We start from the raw sequence: 14,756 nt of genomic DNA, 5'->3' as shown, positions 1-14,756 counted from the left end.
AACTCCCAAAGAAAATGAAGACCATCACGTCATGAATTCCTTCAGCTTCTTTTCTCTGTACCTCTGGACTCACCCACATGTCCACTAATTCTACATTCTTCCTTTCTATTGAGGATAAAAGTATCCCTACCTGTTTTCACCTATGTTATTGATGCTCTTATCGCCCATCTTCTAAGGGACCTTGGTCATTACTTATCTTCTCATTCTCCTTTATCTTTAATCTCTATCCTTCTCCACTGGATTCTTTTTTTTTTTTTTTTAAAGTATGAGTATACACATTGTAAATGACTTTTAATTTTTTTTCCCCAAAGCCCCAGTAGATAGTTGTACGTCATAGTTGCACATCCTTCTAGTTGCTGTATGTGGGACGAGGCCTCAGCATGGCCAGAGAAGCGGTGCGTCAGTGCACGCCCAGGATCCGAACCCGGGCCACCAGTAGCGGAGCGCGCGCGCTTAACCGCTAAGCCACGGGGCCGGCCCTCCACTGGATTCTTTGCCCCATTTATACAAATTGCTCTTTTTCTGCACATACTAAAACACAAACGAAAAACTTTCCATAGACCGTGGTCCCCCTCAAGTGATTTCTCTTTTCACCTGTAAATTTCTTGAAAAGGTAGACCACCTTCGTTTCCCACCTACTTGCCTCACATGTACTCCACTATGTTTCTACAACAGTTCACGCAAATGCTACTAGTGACCTCCATTATAATCACCAAGGTCAGTGGACTTCAATGACCACTTTCCCCTTCCAGTCCTCATCTTCCTTTACCTTTGCAGTATGTGACACTGTTCACCATCTTCCTGCCAGTCTTTCCGCCTCAACTTCCCTGATGCTACATTCTTCTGTGTTCTTCCTCTCTCTTTGAACCTTCTCATGTAAACCCCTCTCTTTGAACCTTCTCATGTAAACCCCATTGCAGTAGACTCTTGACTTCTCTCTCCTGAGCTTCAGCTTCTCACAAAATCCTGTCATTCAACATCTGTAGTGTCTATTGAATCTGTCCATTTCTCTCCATTCACTGCCACGGACCTGGTCCAAGTCCTTCTCCTGTTCCGCGCCCCTTCCTCCTCCCTACTCTGCAATGCAACCTCTGTCCAATCCTGCGCAACATTGCCAGAGCTATCTTTCTAAAGTCCAAATCTGATCAAATCCCTCCCCTGGAAAAAAGATTAGTGGTTCTCCAGTGATCCCAAGATGATGTTCAGGCTTCATTGCAGTCCTTAGCTGCTTTCACTCATCTGCCACAACTGTGCGTTATGTTCTGTGCTGCCTTCTCAGCCTGATAAATTCCTACTTGTGCTTTAAAGCCAGATCAAATATTACCTCCTCTAAAGTACCTTTTCTAGTCTGTCTCCTTTCCCTCTTCCTCTCTCTTTCTCTTTCACTGTCCTTGAGGCCCTGAAATAAGTATGTACAGAGCTCTTTGGGAATACAGAGAGAGTCACTTCAGTATCTTCTTTGTGCTAAACATCCTCACACATTTAATTGTCATGAATAGAGTTACCAGAAAAAATACAGGATACCCAGTTAAATTTGAATTTCAGATAAACAACAATTTTCTTTTAGTATAAGTATTTCCCAGGCAACATTTGGAACATGTTATACTTCAAAATTCTGCAATTTAACTGGGTGTCCTATAAAATAAATTCATACTAAAAATAATTTATTGTTTATCTAAAATTCAGATTGAGCTGGGTGTCCTATATTTTTATTTGCTAATCTGGCAATTCTAGTCATGAACCACATCGAAGGGTAGGTAAATGATGCCAAGTTTCTCGGTTGATGAAATGGAATGAAGCTCAGAGAGACAGTTTCCCCAAAGTCAACTAACTGAAAAAATGGCAAGAGACATGAATTGAACTCAGATTTGATTCAAGGGGTAGATTTGAACTACCCTTTCAGTCTCAATAACCATGGGCAATGACAGGAAAGCAGGAAGGAAGTGACAGATCACAAAAGTTGCAGACCTGAGGGTGGGACTAGCTGCCTCACCTTCAAATATAGCTGGGCTATCCCCAGGCTGCCCTGAAGGCAAACACAAGTCCCTTCTGCCTGGAAGAACAGTTCTATACTGAACTTTGTGTTGCTTTATTTTATTTTTTGTAACTTGCTGAGACTTGCATGACACAGCACTTGTCTTCCAGACATGCCACTGTGGCTGTGTCCTCACTGAGGTCCTACATCTAGCCCACCCTCCACCAGATCTCAATGCCTGGAGGGCCAGTCTGTTACCAAACTAAGTGGGCTCGCCTCTTGGTGAGTTAAAAAGACTCTACACCAGTGGAAGTTGTCTCACAAAGTAAAGTGTATTTGCAGCAAATAGGAGGCTATGAGGAATAGTTTCCCAAGTCATGGCGTCCCTGAACAAAGGGAAGCAGGAACTTTTATTTCAGTTGGGGAATGAATATGCAAAAGAGAGAGGCGGGTATTTGCTTGCACAGGCTCAATTGGAGAACATGCTTCCACATAATGAGGCCTAAGCTCCTCCTGGAGAGATCTTTGCATTAAAAATAAGGCAAAGGTCATGGGCATAGCGCTTGTGGTGAGGTTTGGTCAGTTTCAAGATGGCAGGTGGTTACATCTCCTTAACTTACAAAAGGAAAAGAAACAACTTGGAAAAACAGTTAATTGCTTCCAAACCCATCTTTGAGTTTCTCGAGGCACCTAGTCGGTGACAACTCCTCCCAAGTTCCCTGACAAGGTGGGAAGAGGGAGGTAAATTGTAGACCCCAAGACTGGACTGGATGGCTGCTAGCTGCTGAGACATACCTAGCAGGGCTTAATAGTATGAGTACTAATATGAAGAGTAGCTCCCATTCATTAATGCTTTATAGTATTAATACCAACAGCAGCCACCCTGTGTCTTACATTGCTGGATCTTTTACATACATCATCTTGTATAATCCTCTCAACACTAGTCTAATCACTCAACACCCCTAGACAGCAGATACTACTATCCTCATTGTACAGGTTTAGGGAGGTGGATAACTTGCAAAAGACATCCATCAGAGCCAAAATTCCTATCTAATTTGGTCTGCCTCCAAACCCCATGATACATAGCTTTCTTTGCTGTCCCTGACTGTCAGGAAACTAAACCTGGAGCTGGTGGCTGCTGCTCCTTGCAGCTTTCCACCTTCAGCGGAGAGCAAAGGAAGGTCAGAGATTTAAATGAGCACCTCCCTGCCCCACCTGCCTCGCTGCCTCTTTTCCTTTCTTTCTTTCCTAATTAATCAGACGTGTTATAACCTGAAAGTCACGTCTGTCCACCAGTTTCCAAAGTGCCCCACCCCTGGGATAGGCTCTATGTCTCTGGTGGAGCCCAGGATGAATGAATAGGGTCTTATTTGGATTTTTACTCAGTGAGCAAATCAAGTACAAGGTACTTGTGAGCAAGTTCTGCGGCTATTGTAACTCTTTGGCAATTAACATACAAGTTGAAACTGGTGTTCTGTCATGCCAAGGACTCCAGAAAGAGCCTACCTAGCTCTGTGCCAAATCAGGAAATAAATTGTAAACATTGTATTAAGAATGCAAAAAGAATGTAATTAAATCCACTCTTATATAAGAAGTTCAAAACTTTTTTTTTTTTTGTGAAGAAGATCAGCCCTGACCTAACATCTGCCAATCCTCTTCTTTTTTGCTGAGGAAGACTGGCCCTGGGCTAGCATCCATGCCCCTCTTCCTCCACTTTATATGGGACACCGCCACAGCATGGCTTGACAAGCGGTGCATTGGTGTGCGCCCGGATCTGAACCGGAGAACCCCAGGCCGCCGCAGCGGAGCGCGTGTACTTAACCGCCTGCCCCACTCCAGCCCCAGAAGTTTGAAACTTTTAATCATAAGAGACCCATGGAAAGGGTAGTGTTCAAAGATAATTACTGATATTAACATAAAACTTCCTCAAATTTGTAACAGCGTATTATTATTATTTTTTTTTCCACTAAGGAATATTTGTCCTGAGCTAACATCTGTGCCAGTCTTCCTCTACTTTGTGTGTGGGTCACAGCATGGCTGATGAGTGGTGTAGGTCTGTGCCCAGGATCCGAACCCACGAACCTGGGCCGCTGAAGTGGAGCATGTGAACTTAACCAGTAGGCCATGGGGCCGGCCCCTATAACAGTGTATTTTGAGGAAAGGTTTAGGAATAATTTTTTCAGTTTATGTATATTTGCTGCTGTTGTTTTTAATTTAAAAAGTGTCAGGGAACCCAATTTAGAAAAGGCTTGTCTAGACCCTTGCTACTCAAAGTGTGGTCCAGAACCTGCTAGCACTCGTGTCACTTGGGAGCTTATTAACTCCTGTTAGATTTTAAATCAGAATTTGCATTTTCACAAGATCCCCAGGTGATTTCTGTGCAATGGTCTAGACTGATAAATGAAAACAGCAGCTGGAGGAGGTGTGGTTTTTGCTTCCTGGGGAGGTCTGGGGCTGTGTGGTGGGGTGGCAGTGGTCTGTAGAGCCCAAAGTGATCCTCAGGAGGGAGGGTTCATCCTGGAAGAAGCAGTTGGGCAGGTCGGGCCAGCAGGTGGACTTCCCGTTGAGTACATGGTTATATAATATTATAATATAAAAATATGCTTCATATATATGTGTATGTCATATATATATTTGTCATTTCAGTGATATTATGGTTGGGAGAGAACTATCAATTTGCCTTCTTAAACCCAAGCTGCAGTAAAACAACGAAACCCTCCCTGAAATAGTTCAACCCCAAAGCTAATGCATTTTCAGAAACCAGATCCCTGTCTAAGTTATAGAATTGATATTTAAAGGAGCTTATAAATGAGCTTCTGAAAGAAAAATAATGCAGGATTTTGGAAAATGTGGGATCTTTTACTTAAATTCACTGTCCTCTCCTTTGAACTTGGGATGATGATAGTGACATACATGGTATGTTTTCTAAAATGTTAGCATTATTATTAGAATCAGTATTCGTTTCACACCAACATAAACACAGCAGTAGCCTCTCTGACTATCTACATACTAAACCAGTGAGAATCCAGGTTCCTGGCAATCTGTATCTGGCTTGCAAGCAGCAGAGCTTGACTCAGAACCCGAAGTTGATTGTGCTTCAAAGCTTATTTGTGTCCACACATGACAAGGAGAGTTAAAAGTGAATGACCTGGGGGCCAGCCCCGTGGCTTAGCAGTTAAGTGCGCATGCTCCACTACTGGCGGCCCGGGTTCGGATCCCGGGCGTGCACCGACGTACCGCTTGTCCGGCCATGCTGAGGCCGTGTCCCACATACAGCAACTAGAAGGATGTGCAGCTATGACATACAACTATCTACTGGAGGAAAAGGGAAAAAAAAAAAAAGTGAATGACCATAGAAAAACAAGGAGACCTCATTTATAAAAGAGACAGTTGTCACCAGTCTTGCCAGGAATGATGACAAGGAAGGTTGGAAATTCCCATGATCCTCAGCACTCACTGGACCCAGGATCAACGCAAGCCAACAATGACACCAGAGTGTCTTCACGTTGTCCTGCCTGTTAAAGAGAATATTTCAAAAAAATTTAGAGCAGGGTCCAGCCCAGGCCCATTTCTCTTCAAAATAAGTTTATGTGGCTCAAGAGCTGACTCCTTATTTCCCGACTGCACCACCCTCCCAAATTGCTCAATTACTTTTTGCTGCATAACAAACTACCCACATTTGGTGGCTTAATGTAACAAGTTATTCTTTCCCCTGATTCTGTAGTTTGGGCTCTGCTGGGCAGCCCCATTCTTCAGGTCAGCCTTTGAGTCATAGAGCTGAGAGTTGAGCTCCGCTTGTCTTTTTCGAGTACTTTATTTCTCAGGTGTTCTGAATTTTAGAGGCAACATATTAAGTCTGTGCTCCTGTAACAGACTTTACGGAAGAGCCGTGAGTGACTAGAGCAAATTTCATGTAGGGGAAAAACTTAAAATTAGATGCTAATTATAACTGTTCCCACATTACAAATTTTTAAAATATAGTTAAGCCCTTCCCTGGACACAACCCATTTCCCTGTCTTGGTGTCCACTCCCTGCTTTAGAAAGAGAGAGAGAGAGAGTTTCTTCAGTATCTCACAGCACGAACTGTACCACATCCTTCAGGAAAACCCCTTAACAGAGCTAAAGCTCAATTCCCCATCTTTTCCCCAACAGCATCTTGCAGGCAACAGTTTGCCATAGAACAATTCCCCAAATCTTAACAGAGTGAGGAGAGGAGCTCTATCAGATCGACCCCATCTGGGCTTTAACCTTCCAAGTCTTCTGGTCTCCTTTGAAGATTCTCTACAGGTGTGAAATGAGGATGCACCTCTTCATTCTTCCTGTGGTTCCTAATGGGTCTCTTCCCCCACTCCCACATGCACCCTTCAAGGATGAACAATCAGAAACTGTGGAGTCCAAATCCATTTGAAGGATGAGAACCATTTCTCTAAGTGCAACCTCATGAGAAGATTACCCTTCCATCAATGGAGAGTGCATTACTGTGCAGAGCAACTGTGACAGTTCCTCTTTGTTCATTTCTCTGCTTCCAGACCTTGCCCAGGAACCTATTAATGTTTTCATATTTTTTTAAAAAATCAGACTCATTATAGTGTCTTTCCAACAAAAGAGAGTATAATCCTGGTGGCTACCCTTTAGCTATACGAAGTCCAAACAAAAGCACTGATTATCAGTTTGTCTTTACTTTGGACCAAACCAAGTTCTTGAACATTAGTCTCTATAGAAGATAGGCCATTTAAAGAATTTTTTTTCCTTTGTCCAGAGCACACCCAGAGGGGTGAGGTTGAGAGGTGTCTTCTCTTCTCTCCATTTTTAACCTGTGTGTAGTTTACGAAGGTCATTCACTGTGACCATTTTTCCCCCAGGGGCAGAAAATAATACGAGGAAAATTGTGCCACATGCCTAGATAGTAGTCAAACCTGCCTAATTTAGAGCCTGTGTCCTGCCTACTTCTGTGCACTATTACATTTACCATTTCAGACCACCTGGCAAAGGTGGTCAGAACATATGGCTCCAGTCTTCAAAAGTCTCTTTAATGCCAAGAGTAGGCTTTACTTTCATAGCATTTTGACAGAATTATTCATTGAGACTAGATTTCCTATAATGGCCTTATCCTGAAAAAAGCAAAACATACTTTGTCTCCCACTTTTGGGAAAGTGCCTAGCATATTTATTGAGAATCTTAAAAATCCCGACTATAAAAGAAATTAATTTAAAAAGTACTTTAAGAAATTAAAAGTAATCTAAAAACCCAATAAATCTTCCCTGGGTAATGAATTACATATGACATGCACTTGGACACAGCCTGGTAAATATGCACTTGGACACAGCCTGGTAACTAATGACTTGGTTGTAGGTTTAAAGAAATGGATTCAGGGGTCAGCCTGGTGGCATAGCAGGTAAGTTTGTGCACTCTGCTTTGGTGGCCTAGGGTTTGCTGGTTCGGATCCTGGGCGCAGACCTGCGCACCGCTCATCAAGCCATGCTGAGGCAGCGTCCCACGTAGAGCAACTAAGAAGGAGGTACAACTATGACATACAACTATCTACTGGGGCTTTGGGGAGAAAAAAAGGCAAAAAAAGGAGGAAGACTGGCAACAGATGTTAGCTCAGGGACAATCTTCCTCAAAAAAAAAAAGAAAGGAAAAGAAATGGTTTCAATGAAGAGAAGTTCTGATCCTCTGGCAAGTGCTGGCTGTGGTGGGGCGACACCTCCTGGCACACACAGAGTACTGCATGCCAGCTGGCCCCCTTTGAGGAAGCCCTCACGGGTTAACCTTGGATCAAGGGCTCGCTCAATGAACTCTGTTGACCAAGTTCAGCATCATCAATGGGGTCAAAGGTCGATGAGAATATTTGTTAGAGAGTTAAAAATTTCCACTGCTCTCTTTTCAAGTTGTTACTGGCCACTGGCCTTTTAGAGAGAAACAAAGCAGCCTCAAGTACACGTCTCATCTAGAATTCTGGGAAGTATTGGCCAGACCCTCTCCACCCCGACTCCATGTCCCACCCAAGAGAAGACTTTGTAGGGCAAAAAATTCAGTGGAGTTGTTGGGGAGGAGGGAGAATCCCCTTCGGCCCTATCCCTTAAGGTTTTATGGCTGGCCAAATAATTTAAAGACAGGTTAGCAGGAAAAAATAATACTAAGTTTAATAACATGTATACATGGGAGAAACCAGGGAAACTGAATTTCTCAACAAAATGGCAGAGATTCTCATCTTAAATACTATCTTCAGCTAAAGACAAAGGAGGATGTTGGGGGTGGGGGGTTTGGGATTTCAGAGGGGAAGAAGACAATTTACATGGAGAGGGAAATGTAAGTGTTTGTCAGACAATCCTTTGTAGGGCCACCTATGGAGAATGTAGCCAGAGACACAGAAATTATAGTAATCAAGAGTATGTAGAGTTAAGTCCTCTTCTTCCATCCTGATAGGAGTTCCCAGAGATAAGGTCATCCCCCCCTCTTCCCAGTACACAGAGGGAGATACCTTTACAAATGTAAATGTTTGGTAAACAGAACTTTGAAAAGAAAGAACCCTGCCAGTCTGTCTATACCTCGAGTTAAACTCCTTTAGGCAGTTAGTGGGGGAGATCAAATGTCCATCAGAGAAAATAATCAAGGTAAAGAGACATATTTTGGGGTGGCCAATTTTGATCTCCCACAGAGTCTTTGTAACAGTGGTCAGTCCAGAGCTCCTTCCAGGTGACACAGGCAGCAGACCAGTTGTTAAAAGGTATTGCAGCTCATATTATTCTGGTGGGCCCCAAAGCAGTGGGGAAAAAACTCCCAAACGTAATAATGAAGTTCCTAACTTCACAGGAGGAAAGCAGTGTATGGCCATTTGAATGTGTTAGTTTACTAGGGCTGCTAGTACCACAAACTGGATGGTTTAAGGAATAGAAGTGAATTGTCTCCAGTTCTGAAGACTAGAAGTCTGAGATCAAGGGTTGGCAAGGTTGTTTCCATCAGAGGGCTGCGCAGGAGAATCTCTTCCATGCCTCTCCTCTAGCTTCTAGGGGTTTTCTGGAAATCTTTGGTGTTTCTTGGCCTGTAGACATATCATCTCAATTTTTGCCTTCTTATTCAGATGGCATTCTCCCTGTGTGCATGTATGTCCCTCTACATGGCATTCTTTCCTAAGGATTTTAGTCAGATTAGAGGTCTACCCTTCTCCAGTATGACCAGACCTTAATTCATTACATCTACAATGGCCCTTTTTCCAAATAAGGTCACATTTGGAGGTACTGGAGGGTTAGCACTTCAACATATGGATGGGGAGGGTGAGATAGGCAGGAAGCTAGATGTGAGCTGGGAGCAAGTTTACTCCACCAGGTGCAGCATCCTAATTGCCAGGCAGCGACTCTTCAGACATGCAACACTCCCCCCGACTAACAGCAAGGCCACTCCACCAGGCAGCGGCTCTTCTGACATGCCGGACTCCCCCCAACCCTGACCGAGAGTAGCCCAAAGCCTCATTATACCCTCATTTGCCTTGCCGTTTTGACCCTCTCTGCAGTGGATCATCACCATGACAGTTCCTGAGATGCCCATGTAAGGGGAAAATCTCCCCCTCCCAACGTGAGGGTGGAAACAATGCCCCAATTGGCACACATTTCAAGACCCTCACACACACCCCAGACCCGACATTCCAAAACCACTGGCCACCACAACTTTGGGGAAGTTGCTCCCTGGAGCCTGCCCACACTTCCCCTTGGGTGTGTACTTTCACTTTGCTAAGAAATCTTCCTCTCTTAAAACTTCTGCTGTGTGTCCACTCTCAAATTCTTTTGTGTCTGTGGACCAAGAACCTGGGACCCCACCGCACCGATCTGACTAGTGCCCGTAACAAGGGGAGACACAACTCAACCTTAACAATTTGCCCCTTGGCCCCCAAAATTCATGTCCTTCTCACATGCAAAACACAATCACTCCATTCCACCATCCCCTGAAGTCTTAACCCATTCCAGCATCAACTCTAAGTCCAAAGTCTCATCTAAATCAGGTATGGGTGAGACTCAGGGTATGAGTAATCCTGAAAAAATTCCTCTCCATCTGTGACCCTATGAAACCAGACGAGTTGTCTGATTGCAAAATATGATGATGGAACAAGCACAGGATAGACATTCCCATTCAAAAAGGGAGAATTTGAGAAGTTACGTTTACCAATATCTGTGCCCATGTTTCAATTTATATTTGGAAAATATTGGCCAAGTCCTCTAACTCCCCTGGCATTCTGTAGCAAACTCCCTCAATCGTAGAAATTTTGTTTCGCTCTCCTGTTATCCATATACAAATCCTCATCATTCTCCGATTCCTAGATTCCTTTGGAAAGATGTGGCAACTTGAAATTCAGTGTGATTGCCACTACATCCCTCTCCTGCCACACACACATAGAAACACTCGTAAATATATACACACAAAACACCACTGCCAGAGCTGCTGCTTTTGAACAAAGTGTTGTTTTAAAAACTGTAAGATGGGCCATGTGTTGATGATTGTAGAAGCTAGATGGATACATGGGGCTTCATTTATTATTTTCTCTACTTTTGAATATATTTGGAAATTTCAGTAATAAAAATACTTTTTAACTATTAAAAAAATGGGGGGACTTGGAAAGAAAAAAGGGGTCACGGTTCCCAAGCAAGTCGGCAACTTAGCATGGCAAATTCCATTAGATTTTGAGATTTGACAACAGTCCTCTTTGGATGGAGCTCTGTCCTCTGGGGCCCACTGAGGTGGCACAGCCCTCTGGAACAGAGGAAGTGGCCACCGCTCTGGAACTACAGAGGATCTGACCCCCACAGGGACATTCTTCTCTTTTCTTGAAGAATAACACATGTTCACAGCCAAAGAGCTCTATTGTCCTGTTTCCTCCCGCAGATTCCCAGAATTCCAAAAGCCTTCCCTCCTTTCAAGTCTCTGTCCCCTTCCTTCCAAGCTTGCAGTGTTTCTGCAGATGGTTGATTGAATGATCCGCAAGTCACACATCTAATCTCTTTAGCACACTCTTGGTGTTCTCTCCAGAGCACACTGTCTCATTTTTTGCAATATGGATAGGCTGAGAATTTTCATTTTCCAGATCTTCAAGTTCTGGTTCCTTTTTGCTTAAAAAATCCTTTTTTGGGGGCCGGCCCGGTGGCGCAAGCGGTTAAGTGCGCGCGCTCCGCTGCGGCGGCCCGGGGTTCGCTGGTTCGGATCCCGGGCGCGCACCGACGCACTGCTTGGTAAGCCATGCTGTGGCGGCGTCCCATATAAAGTGGAGGAAGATGGGCACAGATGTTAGCCCAGGGCCGTCTTCCTCAGCAAAAAAAAAAGAGGAGGATTGGCGGATGTTAGCTCAGGGCTGATCTCCTCACAAAAAAAAAAAAAAAAAAAAAAAAAAATCCTTTTTTGGTTTATTTCTTTCCTCTTGCATTTTACTATAAGCAGCAAGGAGAAACCAGGCCGTAAATTCAACATTTTGCTTGGAAAGTTCCTCAGCTAAATATCCAAGTTCACTGCTTAGAGTTCTGCCTTCCACCCAACAGAAGAACACAATTCAGCTAACGTCTCTGCCACTTTATAAAGTGGATCACCTTTCCTCCAGTTTCTAATAACATGTTTGTCATTTCTGTGTGAGACTTCACCGGAAATGCTTTTGTGTGTGTGTGTGTGTTTGTGTGTGTGAGGAAGATTAGCCCTGAGGTAACATCTGTTGCCAATCCTCCTCTTTTTGCTGAGGAAGATTAGCCCTGGGCTAACATCCATGCCCATCTTCCTCTACTTTATATGAGACGCCACCACAGTATGGCTTGACAAGCGGTGCGACTATCCGCACCTGGGGTCTGACCCGCGAACCCCGTGCCACCGCAGCAGAGCACGTGAACTTAACCGCAATGCCACCGGGCCAGCCCCCAGAAATGCTTTTAATGTTCACATTTCTACCAACAGTTTCTTCAAGGCAATCTCGGCTTTTTCTATCAAGCACCTCAAAACTCTTCCAGTCTCTACCCATTACCCAGTTTCAAAGGCACTTGCATAATTTTAGGCATCTGTTACAGCAGCACCCCATTTCCCAGTACCAAAATCCGTGTTAGTTTGCTAGGGCTGCTGTTACAAAGTATTGCAAACTAGTTGGTTTAAGCAACAGAAATGTATTATCTCACCGTTCTGGAGGCTGGAAGTCGGAGATAGGTGCCTGCAGGGTTGGTTCCTTCTGAGGACTGTGAGGTAGACTCTGTTCCCTGAACATGCCTTCACGTTCAGGTGGTGTTCTCCCTGTGTGCATGTCTGTCTCTTCACATGGCTTTCTTTTATAAGGACATCAGTCATATTGGATTAGGGGCCCATCCTACTCGAGCATGACCTCATATTAACTAATCACATCTGCAACGACTCTATTTCCAGATGACATCACATTCAGAGATACTGGTGGTTAAGACTTCAACATATAAATTTTGAGGGGAACACAGTTCAATCCATACTATCAAGGAAATATTTTCTCCCTTGATCTCTTCTCTAAAAAGTAATAGCTGTCTATGAGAGAAGTGCACGTGTGTATTCTAATAGGTTTATGCTTAAAGCACAGTATGCCAACAGGTCATACTGGTCAGAATATTGAGAATACAAATCAGGACACAAACCCACAGTAGACCTACGGCAGCCCCCTGCAGTGTGACCTGAGCACACCATCACTGAGACCCCAGGCAAGTCCCTGGGACTCCTCCAGACTGAATGACTCAGACTGGGGCAAGTACATGGTGGGGATGAGAATGGGTCCAGGATTTGTGACTGCTCCCTGTGGATAGCGGCTGGTTGCCTGAGGAATGGTTGAAATGGATCTGGAGAGACCATAGACCAGGCTCTTGGAGATGGGAGGGAGCACACAGGAGGAGACACCCCTCAGTGAAGGGCCCTTCATCCTTTGATGCTATCCCTGTAGGACTCTTGCCAAGTCCTAGTTAGTAAGCACTTTGGCTTTTTTCCCATGGTATAAATTCCTTTGAAAATTGCCCTAACCTTTACAGGAGAGTCTTGATAAGATGGAAGGAATCAGAAGGAAGGGAAGGAGAGGCCTGAGTTACTGAGTCACCCATTTTGTCCCTGGCTCTGGTGGACTGTTTAGTGAGTGGGGAGACATGCAGCTAGCCGTGACCCAGTGGGGAGCTGGGAGCAGTGGGGAAAACCATCTGATCTGGCAGCACGCTCAATCCAAGAGAGACTGTAGCACTGAGCCTTCTGCTTGTGCATATACATTAGAGGAAGCTGGGGGAAGGGGTGGACATCTGAGTTACAAGGTGAGTCAGGCTTGTAATAAATTCCCACCGTTTCCTCGTGCCTTTATTTTGTAAAAGGGTAGGGGATGGCTCTCTAAATAGGAGCTATTTTTTTCCTACTAATAAAAGGAAATAAGGCTTCTTCTGAATATTTCTTGGGATCCCCAAATTTTAAACTTAGAAAATAGTTTCAGGGGGAACAAAGGTCACTGACCTTTGGGAAAAAGTTTTTGGGTTCATCTTGGAGAAAAGACTCATCAAATTGGTTCCATACTCATTCAAGAACAACAGGCCGCCTCCCCCGCCCCTCCCCCTCTCCCCCCAGCAAAGGAGTAAAAACCGTTTCCAGCACTTATCTTGTTTTCAAAGGGACATTCAATCCACATTGTTGGTTCTAAGGGGAGGACTTAGGACAAGACAAATACATCTTGGCAGTTCTGGGTAAAGGACAGAGGGTAATGAGGATGTATTTTGAACTGAACATCTAGAAAATGTTGTCAATAAAAGCATTATGGCTTCAATAGTCCTCCTAATATATCCTCTCAAACCAGATGTTCTATTTCCAAATGAAATCTCACACAAAGTTTGACTGCTGGAAGGGTCCTTAGCAAGCACTTCTGGTCTCCTTATTTTGCAAATGAGGAAACAGACTCAAAGAGAAGAAGGATTTGGCCAAGGCTCTGCCTCTAATTAGTGGCTGCCTTTACTTAGTGCCTCTAGAGCAGAGGTCCCTAAATGTTAAGTGCATCAGGATCACCTGAAGGGCTTCTTAAAACACAAATCGCTGGGCCTCACCCTTGGAGTTTCTGGGCCCAGAGAATTTGCATCCCAGGCAATGCTGAGGCTGCAGATCTGGGAGGCCCCAGTTTGAGAACCACTGGTCTAGAGATTAGAAATGAGAAGAAAAAGACAATAGAAGCACAAAGAAACTAAAGCTTTAGGTTTTTTATTGTGTTGGATGAGCTCTTTGGGTTATAAGGACAGAAACTAACACGGGTTGAGTTAATAGAGGCCTATTGTGAGAGGTAGTATACTGTATGAATTTAAGATATTGTGAGGCTATAGGTAGAAATTTTTAAAAGGCAAAGGATGTCAATACAAAGCAAGACCACATTGGAAAAACAGGTACCCCAGCTCAGCCAGGATTCAAATTGACCAGGATGTAGTTCAGAGCAGAAAGGTCATTCAGAAGGCAATGAACAGGGGCCGGCCCCCTGGCTTAGCGCTTAAGTGCTCACGCTCTGCTGCTGGCGGCCCAGGTTTGGATCCCGGGCGTGCACTGACGCACCGCTTCTCCGGCCATGCTGAGGCAGTGTTCCACATGCAGCAGCTAGAAGGATGTGTAGCTATGACATACAACTATCTACTGGGGCTTTGGGGGGAAAAAGTAAATAAAATAAAAATCTTTAAAAAAAAAAAAAAAAGAAGGCAATGAATAACCTGGTTAGCACTTTGCCCCCAGCAGCTGAGGAGAAGTTATTTGCCATAATACAATGTAAACTTTGGCTGTACAATAGAAGCGCCTGGGG

At 44.2% G+C, this 14,756-nt stretch overlaps 1 long non-coding RNA gene across 1 annotated transcript in view; it reads left to right on the top strand.

Moving 5' to 3' along the window:
- Positions 1–14,756, top strand: part of LOC131393756 (uncharacterized) — a 62,006-nt gene that overhangs the window by 33,138 nt on the left and 14,112 nt on the right. The window lies entirely within an intron of this gene.

Source organism: Diceros bicornis, chromosome 3, assembly GCF_020826845.1.
Source record: "Diceros bicornis minor isolate mBicDic1 chromosome 3, mDicBic1.mat.cur, whole genome shotgun sequence".
Taxonomy (NCBI): Eukaryota; Metazoa; Chordata; class Mammalia; order Perissodactyla; family Rhinocerotidae; genus Diceros; species Diceros bicornis.
The sequence above is the reverse complement of the archived record's forward strand: the minus strand, read 5'-3'. Positions and strand labels throughout refer to the sequence as shown.